The following is a 19,480-nucleotide window of genomic DNA, read 5'->3' on the forward strand; positions in this document are numbered from 1 at the left end:
CACATTTTTAAACTTCCGATTACTATGGGCTTCTTTACGCTCTTTACCATGAAGAGTGAAGGATTTGAAACGTAGTTTAGTAAGTATGTTCTGTATAGTCTCGCAGCTGGGGTTCCATTGAGTTGCGGCAATTGAATTGAAACTTTCAAGATTTTTTTTTGGAGAAGGTGGGTCAAATTGGAGAGCGATGCCAAACACTTTGTTTTGGTCCTCTAAAGAGTATATACTATGTTTTTAAATGGGTCGCCTGAAAAGAACTTTGGCTAGTTTGGTCAGAACTTCAGCAAATCAATACTAACGCTCTATACTGATTTGACAAGCTTAGCCAGGCACCAATGTCGCGGTATTATCACTTTTGACAAGTCAGTACTGCTTATAAAAGAGAGGAAAAACATTGGCCAATTGAAAATGGCAGTACTTAGATATTCATGCTTAGCCAGGCATGAGCGAGAATTGGGATCATGTTTTTTGACCTGCACTATAATGTAATCCGACGGGGCTTTTCTGTGCAGTTAAACCTTGACCGATTTTTGGTGGTAAAAAATTCAAATGAGGGAAATGGCTAAGAATTCTGATGAAAATTCTCATTTTGAGTATTTTATAGTGAATCCAGTTGGTATTTCAATGAATTTGAAAATCCATCACTATGTTTTTAAGATGGAAAGAGCTTTGCTCGTTAGTGATTCAATTCCTCACCTTCAGTTAAAACCAACGAAAAGATATTAACCTTAAAATATATGAAAGAAAACAGCACTTCCATTTAGGAATTACTAAATGGTTTTTCATTAATATGCTTTAAGGTTATAATATTTTTCTCCGAAATACTCATTTTTAGTGTTTCTTAGATCTATCGGTTTGGTTCATTAAATTTAATATTTTGTTATTTGTTACAAGATTTCACCCCTTGGCTTCATCTCCTAATTGATTTTAAATATTCACGTGATTAAATTTATTCAATTATTTTTTTTATTATTTGCTCATCTTTTATTTTCATTCTTTTCTCAGCATGCCCTCGCATCTGTAGCTTCTGGTTGGCTGCTGATTTATTTTTGTATTTGGATTAACAATATATTATTGTAATCTAATTTTTGCAAATAAGAAAATTGGGTTTTTACCAATAGACCCTAGATTGTCCTCGTCAAAGGTTCAAGTGCGATTTAAAAAAAAAAAGAAGAAAAAAGTAGTATTTTAGAGTATTTTTTTAAAGTAAATTGGATTGTGATAGGAAAGTGATATTTGGAAAATTGATTCAGAATATGGACATTAGAGTACCAAAACCTTTTTGCATCAAAGTCTGGACTATGCAAGAAGGCAAAAGAGTTTTTACTTGGGGCTTTAAAATTTGCTGTTTAGAAGCGGTTCCCTTTTGTTTATGCTATTGTATTTTCATTTCATTCAATTATTTTTAGGCGTTTTTACTGCTGGTATATTTTTTAGACTAATGCTTGATTTTATTGTGTTGCTGATTCTGTATGAATTATTGTATGAATGAATTATTATATTGGCTATCATTGGCAGAAGCATCAATTAGAATGGGAAAGAGTCATTTGCCATCGCTTTTAATTATTTCCCCCGTCTAGACTTTGAAAAAATTTATTCTTTGTGAATTATTAAGTAGTATTTTGTTAAGTTTGAATCACGAAGATGATTTTGTTTAATAATTTCTTGTGCGACGTTTTTCAACTTTGAGTTATCTCTTTGTTACAGCTATTGATGTCGTGAATTAAAGAATAAAAGCAACAAGGCGATTGCCAAGGGAGGGAGGCACATAATAATTCTTCTTATTATAATTCGACCTCTGAATGAAAAAAGTCACTGCTCTATTTTCAATTCATTTTGTTGGACGTTCCTATTAACAAGTTTAAATAGCAATAATAGTTACACTTAATGCATCTTTAATGCCATACTCGCAGTTTAAAAAAAAAAACTTTAGAGGAAGCCTAAATTCAGCGTCTTTCGCCTCTTGGAAGCATAACCGGAAACACAAGTATAATAAAGAGATTGGACTTTATTTAGTCAGATAGAAGGAGCTGCATAGATCACATTTGAGGGGAATGGGGATCCATAATTTTATATTAATAACTTCAGCCTAAAATGACAGATAATTCTAAATTTAGCCGATAGGATAATTTTTTATATGCAATGGCTTACTTGTTAAATTAGGAACTCAGGCTGCAACATAACCAGATGAAAAAAAAAAACAAGTTTTTTTTTAAATTAAAGTAAGGAGTGACGTTAAAACTTAAAACGAACAGAAATTACTCTGTACATGAAAGGGGATTTTCCTCCTCATGATAACCAGAGTTCGGTGTGTTTTTTGCGCAGGTGTGGTTAGAAACTGGAAGATATTGATATGCCTATAGATGAATACAGACTGATGAATACACTTTGAAACACGTCCTTTTGTTCAAGGAGCTGATGCGGGATACATTGCAATAGAATCTCCTGCTTTAACTGGTTGCTATGACACTTATGAGCAATACATGGGATCAAGAAGGCATAGTCAAAATAAGATCAATTTTCGTCTGCAACCACAAAGGTGTTCCTCCCGACCTTTACTGTCACAAAAAGAATGTGTTGCTCTTAAACGAGAGGATGTTAGACAAAGGACATTTAATTGAAGGCGGTCAAAGGATTTCATTGCTCTCAGAGAAAGTGCAAAAGCTAGCTTCCTTTTTGTTGGTCACGTGACCAGGTTCTGCTTGTTTTTTTCAGAGATGTGGTTGGGAACTGGGAGAAGTGTCTATATATGAACATATGAAAAACTTTGAAACGTGTCCATTTGTTCAAGGAGTTGATATGGAAAGCATTCCAGTGAAACCTTCTGCTTTGATTAGCGGTCATAACATTTTTAAGCGATGCATGTGACAGCGTTCCTGTGTGTAAAAAAAAATTCTATGTAGAAATAAATTATATCCCAAGAACTTCTAAGTCCGAAAAAAAGATAGATTATTCTTTGCTGGTCAATGTTACCAGGTTCAGTGTACTTTTTGGGTAGGTGTTGTAAGAAACTGGGAAGAGGGGGGTTTTCCTATAGGTGAATATATGAAACATTTCGAGACATTTCCACTTGTTTAAGGAGTTAATGTGGGAAACATCCCAGTGAAACCTACTGCTTTAACTAAAGGTTATGGCGTATGTAGGCGATATATATGACTTTGTTCCTATTCTTCAACAAAATCATATGTCAAAAAAAGTTTTGTCCCAAGAAATTAAGTCCAAGAAATATTTCACTACAAACACTATTTTTTCTAATAGAAAAAATCATGAGTGACATTTTAATATTATCTTCAGTTTGTATTTTTAAAATATCATAAGTGAATTTATTTTGCTATAAGTTTATTTTATGTAATATAAGACATGAAAAAAGTTGAAAAAATTTCAGTTAAAAAAAAACTAATTAGAAAAAAACGTCACTACAGACATTATTTTTTAATTGAAAAATCATGACTGACATATTTATATCAACTTCATTTTATATTTTTAAAATATTACAAGGGATTTGTTTGTTTAAAGTATATTTAATGTGATTTTAAGCCACTGAAAAAAAGTTGAAAAAATTCAATGCAAAAAAAAACATCGAATGGGGCGAAAAATGAGGAGGGGTCATTGGGGCCCTGGACGGGAATGTTGAGACTCAAGCTCATGCCCAAGTCTAATAACGAAAAACCTATTACCTCAGGACCAATGCATTACAAAAAGGATACCTGGCCGGTTGTAGTCATTACAATTTTTGAGATCAAAACAAGTTTCATTAACTATCAAATGAATATGTCTGCTCGGCAGGCATCTCAAATCACTTTGGTATACATATTGTCAGAATGATACCGAAAATGGTGCCCGGAAACAAATCACTGGTAGCATTTACCACATGTAATTCCAATTGAGAAATCAACTGAACAATTAACTTGTTACTATATTGTGACGCTTAACACCAGTTGGGCAGTGTCCCAAATCAATTCATGGATTGCCTAGAATGTGTTTCTAAGAACATGATATCATTAATGACTTGTTAGCTCAGTTAAGTAACGTGTCGTTCTTTTACAATAGGAGCTCATGAGTCTCACGTTCGATTCAGAACTCAGATATACATTTAATAAAACCGATGGGCACCTACCTAGAAGCTAAAAAATGCGTCTTTGGAAAATAAAACATGTTGCCATCTATAATTAAAGTTAACGATGACGCCATCTATGATTTTGATTATGTAGATGGCCACGCCCGGGGATATCCATTCTATTCTGTCTCTTAAAAAGTGTCGGTACCAGAGTTCGAAGGGGGTGGGCTATGTTGAAATCCATTGAGGTCATGCTGCTACCACCGGAGGCCGTCTCTTCTTCTGAATGAAACACCTATTCAAATTTATTCCTTTAGTCTGAAAAATTGGCCTCGATCTCCACCTAAACAAATTATAAAAACTGACCTGAAACTCGTGTTCAACTCCCAATTCACCCGAGTTATCTACATATCTAGTGTTTCTCTATTTTAAAACTAAAATTAAAATAAGTCGTGCGATACTGTTTGTGGCAACACCTTCAAATTTTCTAATAGTTTGTGGTAAGAAGTTCTAAACTGTAAGTAAGGAGTGACGTGGTCCAATAGTAGCCGAAACTCTAAGATAAACAATTTTCATAAGTGCTGTTATACCAAAAGATTTTGCTTTTTATGCTGATTCCAAATATATAAGGTTCGTTAAGTTTAATGCCTGTCAAAATTGACAAGCCTGAGAAACTTTACCTGATTTTCAAAAATGGGGAAAACACCCCTAAAAAGTCACAGAATTTTAATGTAAATGACCCCCTCAGATCCAAACAAAAGAAAACCTTACTGCAGAGGTTTAAAGCCCCTATCAGCAAAAATTAAGAATGTTGTATTTTTTGCCCGAGCAAAATTCACGGATCAAACCATTGGTTCTAGAAGATCGGGAGAGTGCTCATTCAAACAGAAAATAAAAGTTTTAGTTTCCTTTTTAAGTGAACAAAAGATTGAAGGGCAACTATCCGACCCACCACGTTACTGTTTTTCCCAAAAGCATCCAATACAAATGCTGAAATAGCCATTTTGTCCAACATAATTGAAAGCTCCAATAACTCTGCTTCTGGGAATAACATGACCCCCTAAGACCCTACGGAAAAGGGTTGAACGCTATGCAATTTGCCCAATGTTTGCATAAAGTCGGATATCTGTTATTTTGAAACATACGGATATTTTCGGTGGAATTCTCTGCCCGGGGTCTTCCAAAGGGAGAATTTTACGTGGAGAGGAAATTTTCTATAGGATTTGCTAGAATTCAAAGTCTACTGTTACTCAGTTTTAAACGTAGAGTGAATATTCCGTGGGAATTGTCCAGGAGAATCTCTTACCAAGGGGGGACAGTGTCCATGGTGGATTTTACTGGTGACGGAGATTTTCCGACATAATTTGAAAATGATTAGAAATAAAATAATAAACAAGTCTTTTTTTCAAATAAAAGTAAGAAAATTTTTCTTGGGGAAATTGTCTGAAGGAAATTCTCCAGGAATATTAGCGAGGAGGAGGGCATTTCCGGGAATTTTTTTCTGGGGAGGTTATTTTGTGCCGGAGGAACTGTCCATAAATATCCCGGCATTATTTGAAAAACGATTAGAAACTTACTATAAAAAAAGGGTTTTTCAACTTAAAGTAAGGAGCAACACTAAAACTTAAAACGAACATGTATTATTCAGTATACGGCGGGAGCCACCTCTTCAATCCCTTACTTTTTATGCAAAAGTTTTTAGTGCTTTTAAAAAGCTTTTCTATTCCAATTAAACGCCCCTTGTGTTTCACAAGTCGTTTTTAGAGAATTGTGACAAAAAGTGAAATCTTAGCGTAAAGGGCGAGGAATTAAGCAGTGGACTGCCCCACCATATATGGAATAATTTTTGTTCATTTTAAGTTTAAATGTTACTGCTGACTTTTCGTTGAAAAAACTTGAATAACATTTTTGTGTTTTAAGTTTTAATCTTGCTCCTTATTTTCAGTTGAGAAAAGTTGCTTTCTTTAATTTTTAAAGAACTGGGTTGCACATCTAAAGCATATGGCTTCATTTTAGTGTTCAGTCATATTATATAATCAATACATAAATAAAACCAAATTAAATAAAACCATAATATAGAAACAAAAATAACCAACTTTTAAATGCGATTCCAAATTTCAAAAAATAAATAAAACCAAATATAACCAAATTCAAAAAATGTGATTCGGCAGATGGATGGAATTAAATGTCAGCTATGGAATGATATAGAAATTGTCTTTTATTATATACGAAAATCGTAGGAAAGCAGAAAAATAATATTCTAAAAATTCCAGAGTGAACATATTCCTTAAGAAGGTGTAACTTTATTTTGAAAGTGAGGTTGTCTTTGGGAATCGAAGTGTCGTTAACCTTTCAATTTTTATTGACAAAAAGCGATTCGCTTATTCATTTTTTTTCATTTACTATTTTTTTTATTATCGTTTTTATATTCTATTATTATATTTTATTTTTTTATCGTTATTATATTATTATTTATCATTTTATTATATAATATATTTTATTATGTTTTATTTATGTTATTTTTAGTGCTCATTTTAGTATTTAGTGTTCTTTTTAGTGTTCATTCTACTATATTAGGTTCATCAGTCATTGATTTTAAGTCTTGCCATTTAGGGATACTGCAATATTTTTATCAGTTTGTTGAGGTAAATTCGCCTAATCTATGAAAAATCCGTGATAAGATTTTTGTAAGCATAACAACTGGCTTTTTAGAAAAATAATATATATCCTCTGATTCTGAGGATCGGGATTTTTATCCTTAATAATTGTGTTTAGTATTTTCATTTTATTTATAACCTTCAAGGTTGTAATTTTACTTTGATATGCAGAAGCGTTTGCTCGGTCAGTGTCTAATTTAAGTCAATCCTTGTCGCACACGGCAAAAATTATCATACTTTTTTTTTTACTAATACAAAAAAGTTTTCCCCTTTTCAAGCATTGTTGTTTTATCTTCTCTTTATCTCGCTCGATGAGCATTTTTGAAAACTTGGACTTTTCTCCCTTGCCTGTTTTGTTGTAATCTAATCCGACAGTCCCTTTTAGGTCGACAACTAGGAAAGTTCTTACCCTGGATGGTCCCTAATGCGATTATATACCAATATGCTGAGGCCAGAAGTCTAGCCTCTGTCCATTCGAAACAGTAATCGAATCTTCGTTTCGAACCAGATGCAGGACTCATTCTTTCTTTTTGCCTCGGAGAAAATGCAGTTTATTGTCATCAAAGAAATGTAGGTTCCATGGAAGACCGAAAGCTAAATGAGTTTATTTTCCTTGAGGGGCTCTTGGCTCCAAGCAAATACATACAAGGGAATTACATAGAAATGTAATACATTCGAAAGAAAATCTATTGCATGTCAGAGAGTGAGGGTCAAGACTGCCACTCTTTGAGACTTTTCGCAATATATATATATATATATATATATATATATATATATATATATATATATATATATATATATATATATATATATATATATATATATATATATATATATATATATAATATATATATATGTATATATATATATATATATATATGGTAATGCATATCATGCATAATATGTTAAGTGCCTAAATATGTTAGTATTATTTAACACCATAGTATATTTTTTTTTTTTTTTATAGCGTTGGGAATCTTGTAAGTGAATCTTGGGATACGGTAGCAGCTCTATTTGATGTAATTTACTTTTTTTTTTATAAACATATGCTAGAATATGGTCTTAATCTTAAACACAAATAGAAGGTGTAATTTAAACACAAATAGAAAGTACCCTAGCATAGAGAAACAGAGACTTTATTTGAAAAAAAACTGTAGTTTAAAAACTGTTCGTTGTTTTTACTGGCTCGTAAAATAACCAATTTCCTTTTTCTCACAGCAGAAACACTCTTATCTTAAAATGGCGAGCTAATTTGTCCCTTCCAATATTCCATTGCCTCGTTTGTCTAAATTTTTCGTCCTGCAATAGCTAAATCGATTTTTAAAAGGTGAAGTTGTCTTTCTTTTGAGTATTAAAGAACAATATGATTGGCTTACGAAAAGTTGTCACAAAAATTATCTAAAGGAGTTAAAACACATTTTTCGCACGGAAGTGTGGAACAGTAATTTTTCTTTTTCTCTATGATCTTATGCGTAAATACGATCAAAAAACATAGGTTCCTCCTTAAATGTCAACTTGAAAATAGAATATCACTTTTCAAACATTATTTTATATTTATATGAGACAAACGCGTCGTATCACTTAAAATCTAGGAGAGGAGATAAAATAAACAAAGGAGACGTCAGTGTTGCCATGCTAAAACCTGACTTTCTTTGAATTTGTAGGTGAGGATCTATAAATCTTTGCTTAAATGTTTACGACTGGTGATTCTGACGGTGACCTTTTTTCGATCAGAAATCATTTTTAATAGGTTCTAGGCTGCTTTACCAGAAACTGAGAAATTAAGTTATATGCCTACAAAATATTAGTATTTGGAACGAAGGTATTTTTCTACGAAGGTATTAATTTTCTACTTTTTTCATAAAGTTGTTTTTCGTAATAAAGTATTGATTTGTAGGTTTTCTCACTTGACAATTCGTTTCCCACTAAGCTACAGCCGTGATACTTTTTATTTTTATGTATGATCAACTACGATATTTTATCGTTTCATATGTCTTTCCCTGCTTTTATCGCTTTTTATTGCTTATAGCCAACAAGACCTCTTTCTGATGCTTGTTAAATCCCTGGGGATATTTCTAGTAAGTCATTATCCTTAAAGATGGTCCCTTCATTCTGCCAGGGAACGTCCGGTGGATTGTTCCACTTCTAATGAACCTAACTGGGCAACGATGAGCCCCCTTTCGGGAAATGGGAAAATTCCTGTACGTGCTTTATTATGAATTCAGTTTCCGATTCTTTCGCTTGCTTGGCAAGGTCTGGCCAGTTTTTGATGACTCCTGAACTCGTATATTATGAAAAGAATTCTAAGAAAGAATCAGAAATATAAGTTACGTTTGTTGAATCTTAGATAAACCGCTAAAAAAAGCAAAAAAGAGTATGTAAAACAACTTAAAGCCGAATTTACCTCGCTAAATGAAGAGTAGTGAGGTTGATGTCAGTGAAAGTTCACCGGCGCACAGTAATTGCAGCTGTGAAAAAAAACTTAAATTCATATACCCTAAGTCCCTAACTTTGTTTATGAGAAGATAAATTAATTTGTTAGTTTATGTGCATTATTGTTTTTTTTATTAATTTTCACAATTGCTCTTGAATAAACTCGTTATTATTTTGTTCTTATTAAAACTTAAATCTTATGGAGTATTGCTCCTTCGGAGGGCTAGATGTATTTACTCGTTAATATTCCTACCGGATAAAAAATCACACAAGGGAAGCGGACTTCATTCTAAGGAAAAATATCTTCAATAGCCTCACCAACTCCCACCATTTCAGTTTATCCTTTTCAGTTCAGGTAAACTCACTGATAACTTCCCAACAATTCAGCCCCCTTGGGGGTCGTGACACCGGTTGGCATTCACTGGCCTATAGGTTCTTCCAAGCGCCACTAACAAGCAATGCATTTTAAAGTCCTACAAATACCTATATATTAAATTATATTGTTAAAGGTGTGGTTCTGTCAGTAAAGGACCGGACTTCATATTTGCGTATCATGTGTTCGATTCCAGCTTGGATCCATAATTTGTCCCTTCTTATGGTTACTTTTAAGATAATTTTCGATTTTTGCAAATATGATGCACTCATTTTTTAAAGCATATCCAGGGAAGGCTCATTTTAAACCTACTACTCATATCTATGTGCTTTTTATCAATTTTACCATCCGAAAGTGCCATATAGCTCTAAAAATGGCACTTTTGGTACCACTTCTTAAAGTGGACGATTTTGGAAGCATAAAAAGGTACCATTACAGTAATTATAGTCCAAAGCCCTTAACTAGAGGTTTGTAAGAACCCATCACATACACTCCCACTCCAGACCCTCTTAGTAAGCTCCATAAATCGCCCTCTCATCTTAAAAGTAAATTATTATTACGAAAACAAACTAACTAAAACTACAAACTTTTCAACTAAAAATCTAACAAAATTAAGCATAAATGATCAAAAGTTTTGAAATGAACTTTTTAACTTCAAACTGCAATGAAGCCTGTGTGCTAGTTCTAACGGTAGTAATTGGGGAGAAGGGACTTTCTTGCCCCCTTGATTTTTTTTTTGTCCTGCCTAGGTTTTGAAAAGACCTTTATTTGGTCAATTCATCGGAAAAGGCGCACTTTTTTCCATTTACGTGGGAGAAATAAGCGAAAGGGCACTTTGTTGGAATGTGCTATCCAGTCGTGGTAACAAACTGTAGTAAGGAGCGATCCGGCTCAATAGTAAACGAAATTCTTAAGAAATGGGATTTTTATTCTAATAGATACATCAAAAGAATTGGATTTTTATGCTGATTAAAATATTGAAGTTTCATAAAATTTAGGAAAATGGAGGGAAAAACTCCTTAAAAGTCATAGAATCTTAACTTAATCACACCATCGTACTCAGCGTATCAGAGAATCCTACTGTAGAATTTTCAAGCTCCTCTCCACAAAAATGTGGAATTTTGTGGGAAAATGTGGAAGACCGATCACGGGTGCGTGTTTATTTGATGTTTTTTTGTTTTTTTTAAATTTTTCCCCTGGGGTGATCATATCGACCCAGTGGTCCTAGAATGTTGCGAGAGGCCTCATTCTAACCGAAATTAAAAGTTCTAGTGTCCTTTTTAAGTGACCAAAAATATTGGAGGGCACCTAGACCCCCTCCCAAGCTCATTTTTCCCCAACGTCAACGGGTCAAATTTCTAGGATAGCCATTTTGTTCGTTATAGTCGAAAAACCTAATAACTATGTCTTTGGGGATGACTTACTCCCTCACAGTCCCCGAGGGAGGGGCTACAACTTACAAACTTTGACCTGTGTTTACATATAGTAATGGTTGTTGGGAAGTGCACAGATGTTTTCAAGGGAATTTTTTTCTTGGATAGGGAGGGGGTTACATGTGAGGATCTATCCAAGGTGGAATTTGTATGGGAGGAAAGAATTTCCATGAAGGGGGCATAGGATTTTCTAATATTATTTAAAACAAAAAATAATGAAAAGATAAATATGAAACGTTTTTTCAACTGAAAGTAAGGAGCAACATTAAAGCAAACCGAACGGAAATTATTACACGTATGAGGGCTTCACCTCCTCCTAAATATCTGCTCTTTACGCTAAAGTATTTTTAATAATTTCAACTATTTCTTCTACGGCCTTTGTGATTCAGGGATCATTCTTAAAGAATTGGGACAAAGTGTAAGCTATCGTATAAAGAGAAAGGTATTAAAGAGGGGGCAAAACCCCTCATATATGTAATAAAAATATACGAATATAGAAGTTCGTTACGAAAGTTAATTCGGAAGTTACGTATATTTTTTACTGATAAAAATGTTAGTAAGAAATTAAATGTTCTAGTTTCCTTTTTAAGAAACCACAAGATTGAAGGGCGACTAAGCCTCCTCCCCCACTCTTTTTTCTCAAAATCATCCGATCAAAACTAAGAAAAATCCATTTAGCCAAAAATAAACATACAAATTTCGTTCTAAGTATTCATGGGAGGAGAGCCAAAGTCAAAACATGCCTTAATTCAAAAACGTTCAGACATTAACTAAAAAAAAACAGGTTTTTTTAACTGAAAGTAAGGAGCGACATTAAAACTTAAAACGAACAGAAATTACTCCGTATATGAAAGGGGCTGTTCCCTCCTCAACGTCCCGTTCCTTACACTAAAGTTTTTCACTGTTTTAATAAGTAGATTTGAGAGAAAGAATAATCTTTAGCGCAAAGAGTGGGGCGTTGAGGAGGGAACAGCCCCTTTCATATACGGAGTAATTTATGTTCGTTTTAAGTTTTAATGTCACTCCTTACTTTCAGTTAGAAAAACTTGTATTTTATCTGATTTATAAAAAGCGACTAGGTATAAATATAAGCATTTAAATGAGCCCTTAAACAGCTCTCTTTTGTTACAGTAGCCTTCTAGTTTCTGCTCGTCAGTAGGTAATTTATAAAGCCCTGTCTTCTTTGTGGCTTTTTCAACCGAAGTCGGCCGAGTAAAAAAAAACTTTTTGCTCATCAAAAACAAACATTCCTGAAAAACATGTATTACTTTGTGAAGTATGGATAATGAACTGTATGTTATAGGCTGAAAGTTTGTCGTAGCTGTCAAGGTTGTTTGCAGTATTTTCTAGATGTGTCTTATCTCCCCTAGATCGGTGATCATCAGAAATTATATCAAAAATAAGTTTTCAACTGAAACTAAGGAATGATATTAAAACGAACATACAAAGTTTTTCCGAGGAAAGCAAAGAGCGAAGTTCAAACTTAAAACAGACAAAAATTACTACTTCACAGCCTATCTAATATATATCAATAAAGCTAGTAAAAATAAACCGACTATTTATGACTTTCCATGCTTTTAGGACTATAGAAAACAGCACTTCACTGAAAACACTAAATAATATAGGAGTTTTGGTACAGAAAAAGCAGATCAATTAAAATTTTTTTTTCAAGAATAAAAATTTTGTCAATCCCTTTTAGGATCAATCCTTTTTAAGAGAAAGCAACAGTCGATTTTAGTATTGTTGCTTTGTTTTTGTTGCTTGTTTTTTTTTTCACCCTTAATTTGGTATCACTCTTGCACAATGGCTCAGTTCAATGACTGTCTCCCTTTTAGTTCTGAAAAGGACATGTCATGACTAGTTTGTACACAAGTTCGAAGTAAAAAAAAAAAAAAAAAAATCTTGAGAATATTAGGACTATGCACATGCTTTAGAATTTGCATCATAGCTTGAAATTCACTTTTGTATAGAGAGAAATGATCGGACTTTTAGCTTACATTATGTCTTATTTGATCTTCATTTCAGATAATACTAAAGCATATTTCTTCTATTATTTAAGACTGTAGATTGGTCACCATTAATATCATAGCTGGCGAGATCAAATTCTACCTGATAAATAATCCAATAGTTATGTATATTTTTCCATTACTTCGCGGCTAGTAAAAAAATATTTAATCTTACGCTTATGTTTTTAAGGTCATTTTAATTGTACACTGAAAGTTAATGATGTTACAATTGGTGTAAGACTATGAAAAGCTTCATAGATTCGTTTATTGTAGTCAGGCTAAATACTCACTTTTGACTCCAAAAACAATATTCCTATTTTTTTATACTTGACTTATGTGTTTTCAGTAAATTATTAGTTTTCTATACTCCTAAAAGCTATGGGAGACATAATTAGTTGGTTTATTTGTACTAGTTTTATTGATGTATATTAGATGGGCTGTGAAGTAATAATTTTTGTCCGTTTTAAGTTTCAATTTCGCTTTTTACTTCCCTCGGGAAAACTCTGTTTTCTTAAATTAATTATTCTAATTGTATGTTTAGAATCTCTGAACAGATCGTTTCAATTAGATCAGTAGTTCGGCGAATTTCTTTATGCATTGGCCTTCCAATACTTCGATTTATTATGGGTATGACTTCACTCCTCTCCCTGAAAGAGGCACTTTATCTCTTAGGAGCAGGGTCGTTCAAAGGGCAGGGGAAAACCGGGACAGGTGACCCTTGCGCCGTGATGGTGGGGGGGAAAGCGTTATGACTAGGGGGTATTTCACTTTGATCAAATTTTTCACTTTGATTCACCTTTTCTGTTGTATTTGAGTTGGAAGGGGTGCTGTAATTAATTTTTCCCTGGGTACCAACAACCCTAGAAACGGCTCTGGGGTAGAAGCCCTACTCCAATTCGTGGCAGTTTATCTTACTTTTCCAACTAATTTTTTCTTCTCTTTGTTTACTCTTGGTTATTCCTATTTTTTTAAGGTATTATGTGCTTATTATGGGAGTTTATTTCTACGCGTTCAAGATTTTAATATCGTTTTTGGCTTTTCTTCGATTTTTTTTTAAATTATTTTTTTTACACAAGTTTAGATAGACGTTAAACCTTATAAACGACGTTGAAAATTCTTTGAATAGATAGGAGCCGTTGCTGCCACAAACTCCCACTCGTAACATTTGAGTGGCATTTTAAATTTCACTGACAACTTACTACAATAGTCCAAATGCGTAAATGGTAACTGCACATGTTTTATAAATTTTTAGAAGATTATGATGATTTTCTTGTGCTTAGCGAAGATGTTGTAAATTAATTCTTTCTTGTGAAATGCCATCAACCGCTTGAACTTTACGATTGCGGGGTTCAGGGATCAAAAGCTCCTGCTGTTTTTTTTTTTTTTTTTTTTTTTTTTTTTTTTTTTTTTTTTTTTTTTTTTTTTTACCCTCAGATATGAAAATATATCTTCCTGATGGCGTGTCCATTCAATCTATAAATAAAGCTAGACAAAGTTATTTGAAAATTATTGTTTATTCAATAATAATGGTAAAATTCAAAATGACTTGCATATCAGGAGACAGAGCCGGAGTTGGATTTTTCTCTCAGGGGTATTGGGGCAAACGCAGGGTTTACCACCCCCTTACGCGCCAAAAATTGCGTAAATATTACAGTTTCTGCCCAGAAATATTACAATTTAAGCTTGTTTTGTCACCCCCCGGGTGTGCCACCCGAGCGATTGCCCTCTATAGTCCCTCTTAATCCAGCCCTGTCGGGAGAGAATGAAAAACACCATATTGGATACTATAATACAGAGTTTTTATCCTCAGATTTTGTCAATATGAAGCATACTCTTCGCCTCTACACTAACAATAACCTCAATTCACCAAATTTTACCAGTCTAGCTTAAATACCATTGCGAAAGCAAATGAAATTACGAGTACGCTCGGTCTTTGTCGTGTAGCAGTATATAAGCTATGTACTCGTAATTGCCGGATTAACGTCACTAATTAGGCGTGACTGTAAGGTTAGTCAGGGTTGACCCCGCTCCAAATGGCTGTCTGGGATATCAGAAGAAGGTAAAACGGAAGAGTCTGTGAAGAGTGAGAGAATGGAAGTGTGCGAAAAGTGAAAGTAAAGGTTGGCTGGCTCCCAGCCCCAAGTTGCATTTGCTGAAGCACTAAGAACCGGCTGGCTGGCCCCCAGCCCCAAGTCGCACTTCCTGGAGGACTAAGAAACGGAAATAAGCACCATCTATAGGAACTGCAAAGTCTAGCGCCGCATCCTTTACCTTTAATAAGATTAAATGGCAACGTTGTCGTGGTTACTCAAAGAGATGTTTCATAAAAATATCTTGTGTCTTGTTTTTGTTGTTTTCTTTTTAACCTTGGAGCTGAACATTAAATTAACGTTTGAACGTTAATTGTGTGCAAGGGTTTTTTGTTTGTTTGTTTGTTTTTAAGGGCAAGAGCTTAAAACTTACCAAAATTTACATCTGACTTGATAAGCAAAAATCATGCAGTTACACTGCCTTTCTTTATTTAAATTGATAGAACTAATTCTCCCCAAACATCATGTCAAGGATGTATGGAGTTCATATCTCGAGGAGCATCAAAAGCAGTATATTTGCTATTGCTATTTATACGGCCCCTTGGTGAAGTTTAAATATTCCATTTTATGACAAGCAGATTTTAGTGATACAGATTAATCCTCGGGTGTGATTGCTACTATGTCTTTCTTTAATTAAATTGTCTGTGATAATCATTGGTTTAAAAGATTCTCAGCCAAACAACGCCGAATCTTGGGGCTATCAAGCATTGATAACAAGAAAAGGCTTTTGTATATGCGCGTGTGTTGCTTACAGTAATGTGTACAAAACGATACTGAACTTAAAATTGGTTTCCTAAGTAGTTTCTTCAGTCCTTTTTCAGAAAACTTTACTGGGGAAAAACAGAAAAAATTGGTTACACCCGTAGGTAACCCTGCCTATATAGCTGTAGGGTGCGTACTAAAAGATAAACTCAAAAGTTGTTGCTTGATAGTTTGCTACAGACTGTTATTGCACAATACTTGGATGTTTCTGAAATCTTAAAGTTTAACAATTAATGTTAAGGCTAACATCTAAATCCAGAAATGTTTTCAAATATTTTTTTTCTGGATATAGAAACTATTAATGCAATATAAATATATATATTGCAATAATTTATGGGTATTTTCTTTGTGGAATTTCTCATGCTAGATCATTCACTTGTACCAAAATACCTTCTTGTGAAAGAATTTTTTTTCGGAGGGGGGGGGGGGGTAAACCACCTAGATTTCGTCAAATGATAATCATTATGCAAAACTGTCACTGAAAAAAGAGTTATAAGCTAATGTATGTTAATATGGAGGATATTTTATATAAGGAAGCTAACAGTTTCACATTCAAAGACAATACTACTGATTAGTGTTACCTTTAACGAAGACATATACACAATTATCAAGCAGTAGATGGCACGGCAAATGTTGATAATAATTTTTTTTTATTATACCATGCTCATGTCATCCAGTAGCGATGCAAGGACAAGAAAATGTAAAAATGTCAGTCTTTAGCGACGAAGAATTGATTTTTCATGGATATACTGGCTTGTTAGGTAGTTAAAGCTACTGAGCACCATAAAAATATACGGGTGTGACCCGAGACTACAAACCCAACTTTGGGTGATAATAAAAGCATACCCTACTGTACACTTTAAAGCCGTCGATGGTAAAAATTACACAGGCTGAGAATAAAAGTTATTACTGGGCAATAAAGCGTTTTAACCATTCATAAAAAAGTGCAAATGGTCAACTTAAATATTAATGCATTGTCTTTCATGGTATTGATGAGTTTTGACCCACAGAGTTGAACCTAGACTGCAATTATTATCTTTTTAGAGAGATCCTCAATTATGCAATAATTACAATAGTAGTTTCAGTCTAAAATTATGTAGTGCGAAACTTGAAAGCCCTGCGAAGACTAGAAATTTGTATATTTGTGGGCTTATCTAATATAAACTTGGCATTGCTTCGGCTGTTTTTTAAGAATTGGTGAATAGGATAAGAGGAATTTTATGTAATGACTTGGTACTGTTTTTAACTTCAGTAATAAGTAGTCTGGTGGCTCAATAATATGTAGTGATCCGTGCAATAAATAAAACAATAAAAATCCACGGTGAAAACATTTTCGTCTAGGTTTGAAATAAAACTTCAACATGAACATGAAAAAATAATCAAACATAATTATGATAAAATGAAAGAAAAACAATGCCCGCGCTCAGAATGCCCACGACTAAAAATGCCCACGACTCAAAATGCCCACGACTCAAAATGTCCACCGTGGTATTAGAGCCGTGGGCATTTAGAGTCGTGGACATTCTGAGTTGCTGGCATTTTTCATGGGTATATTGAGTCGTGGGCATTGTGATCGTGGGCATTTTGAGTGTTAGCCCAACATACACATATTTGGCAAGGGGTAGTTAGTTCCATATTGTTTTAACTCAGATTTTTCATTTCCCAGTAAAAAGCTTGTAAGAATGACTGATATGAGAGGGGGTGGTAATACTTCCTAAAGAAAGAACATTTATCAAAGAGACTATATTTTATGTATGGAGAACACTTTAATGCATAAGGTCTTATTTTAAACAAAGGACTCTTTCCTTATTAAGATTAAATATTTTTTTTTTAGCTGCAAGTAAAGAGCGACATTAAAACTTAAAATGAACAGAAATTATTTTGTATATGAAAGGGGTCATCCCCTCCTCAAAGCTTTGCTCTTTATGCTAAAGTTAGACTCTTTCTCACAACTCTACTTTTTAAAACAATAAAAAACTTACGAATTTACGTAGTTAAACGTAACTTACGAATTAGCTTACGCAACCAGATTCTATATTTGCACTTTTTTTTATTACGTATATGAGGGGTTCTCCCCCTTGTCAATACCTCGCTCTTTATACTAGTTTCAATTTGGTCCCAAATCCTTAAAAATGACCCCTGAATTACAAAGGCCGTAGAATAAATAGTTGAAATTACTAAGAAATACCTTAGCGTAAAGAGTGGTGTATTATGGAGGAGATGAACCCCCTTATATACGTAATAATTTCTTTCCGTTTTAGGTTTTAATGCTGCTCCTTACTTCCACCTGAAAAAACTTTTTTTTTATTTGTTTTCTCCTTGTTTTTTTAAATAATGCTAGAAAATCCTGCGGCCCCTTCATGGAAATTGTCTTCCTTCATAATAAATTCCACCATGGAAAGATATTCTTACCTAACCCCTCCCCCGACCCCCTTTAACGTGAAAAGACCCCCTGAAAACGTCTGTGCACGTCTCAATAACCATTACTATATGTAAACAATGGTCAAAGTGTTAACTTGCAGCCCCTCCCCCGGGGACTCGGGGGATAAATTCGTCCTAAAGACGTAATTAGTCGGTTCTTTTGGCTATGTTGAACAAAATAACTATCTCAAAATTTTGATCAAGTGACTTTAGGAAATACATGAGCGTGGGACCCCTCCCACGCTCATGTGTGGCCTAGGAACCCTCCAGTTTTTTTGGTCACTTAAAAAGGGCATTAGAACTTTTAATTTCCATTAGAATGAGCCCTCTCACGATATTCTAGGACCACTGGTTCTACACGATCACCCATGAGAAAAAAAAAACTCGCATCCGCGATCTGTTTTCTGGGAAAAAATACTAAATTCCACATTTTTGTAGATAGGAGCTTGAAAATTCCACTGTAGCGTTCCCTGATACGCTGATTCTGATGGTGTGATTTTCGCAACTTTTGATGGGTAAAACAAAACTTGACAAAAATTATATATTTTAAATTAGCGTAAAAACACGATTCTTTTGATGTAAATATTGGTATCATAATTCCATTTCTTAGAGTTTTGATTACTATCGAGACTGGTCGCTCCGTACTACAGTTTGTTACCACGAACTTTTTGAATAGGTTTTCTTATTTTAAGGTTCACTATAGTAGGTCTAATGTATATATAATTAAAGGGTACGTAAACAGTTTGAATCACAATCTTTCGTTGGAAAAGTATCCTCTGAGCCATAAAATCTGGATTTATACTCGACAAGCAACCAAGTTCAAAAAGCCTCTGAAAAATGTTGACACCAGGGCACTAAATGATAGAACTTATTGAAAGCACAAATTTGCCAAGAAGAAAACACACACACACACACACACACATATATATATATATATATATATATATATATATATATATATATATATATATATATATATATATATATATATATATATATATATATATATAATTGACTCTATTTGCACTGCAAGACCATAGAGAATCGATTGTTACAAATGTTATATTTAGACTATAATTTTTTTTTCATATTCTTAACATGAAAATATAACTTCTTTTCTTTTCTTATATTCTATCTTCTTTATTCTATCTGAGATATCAAATTTGAAAAATACAAATATTACGCTAGATTTTCTCCTTTGCTTTCTCAAATAAATTCTTTTTTAAAATTATGCATCATCTGATAAGT

This window comes from Artemia franciscana, chromosome 4 (genome assembly GCF_032884065.1).
Source record: "Artemia franciscana chromosome 4, ASM3288406v1, whole genome shotgun sequence".
Classification (NCBI taxonomy): domain Eukaryota; kingdom Metazoa; phylum Arthropoda; class Branchiopoda; order Anostraca; family Artemiidae; genus Artemia; species Artemia franciscana.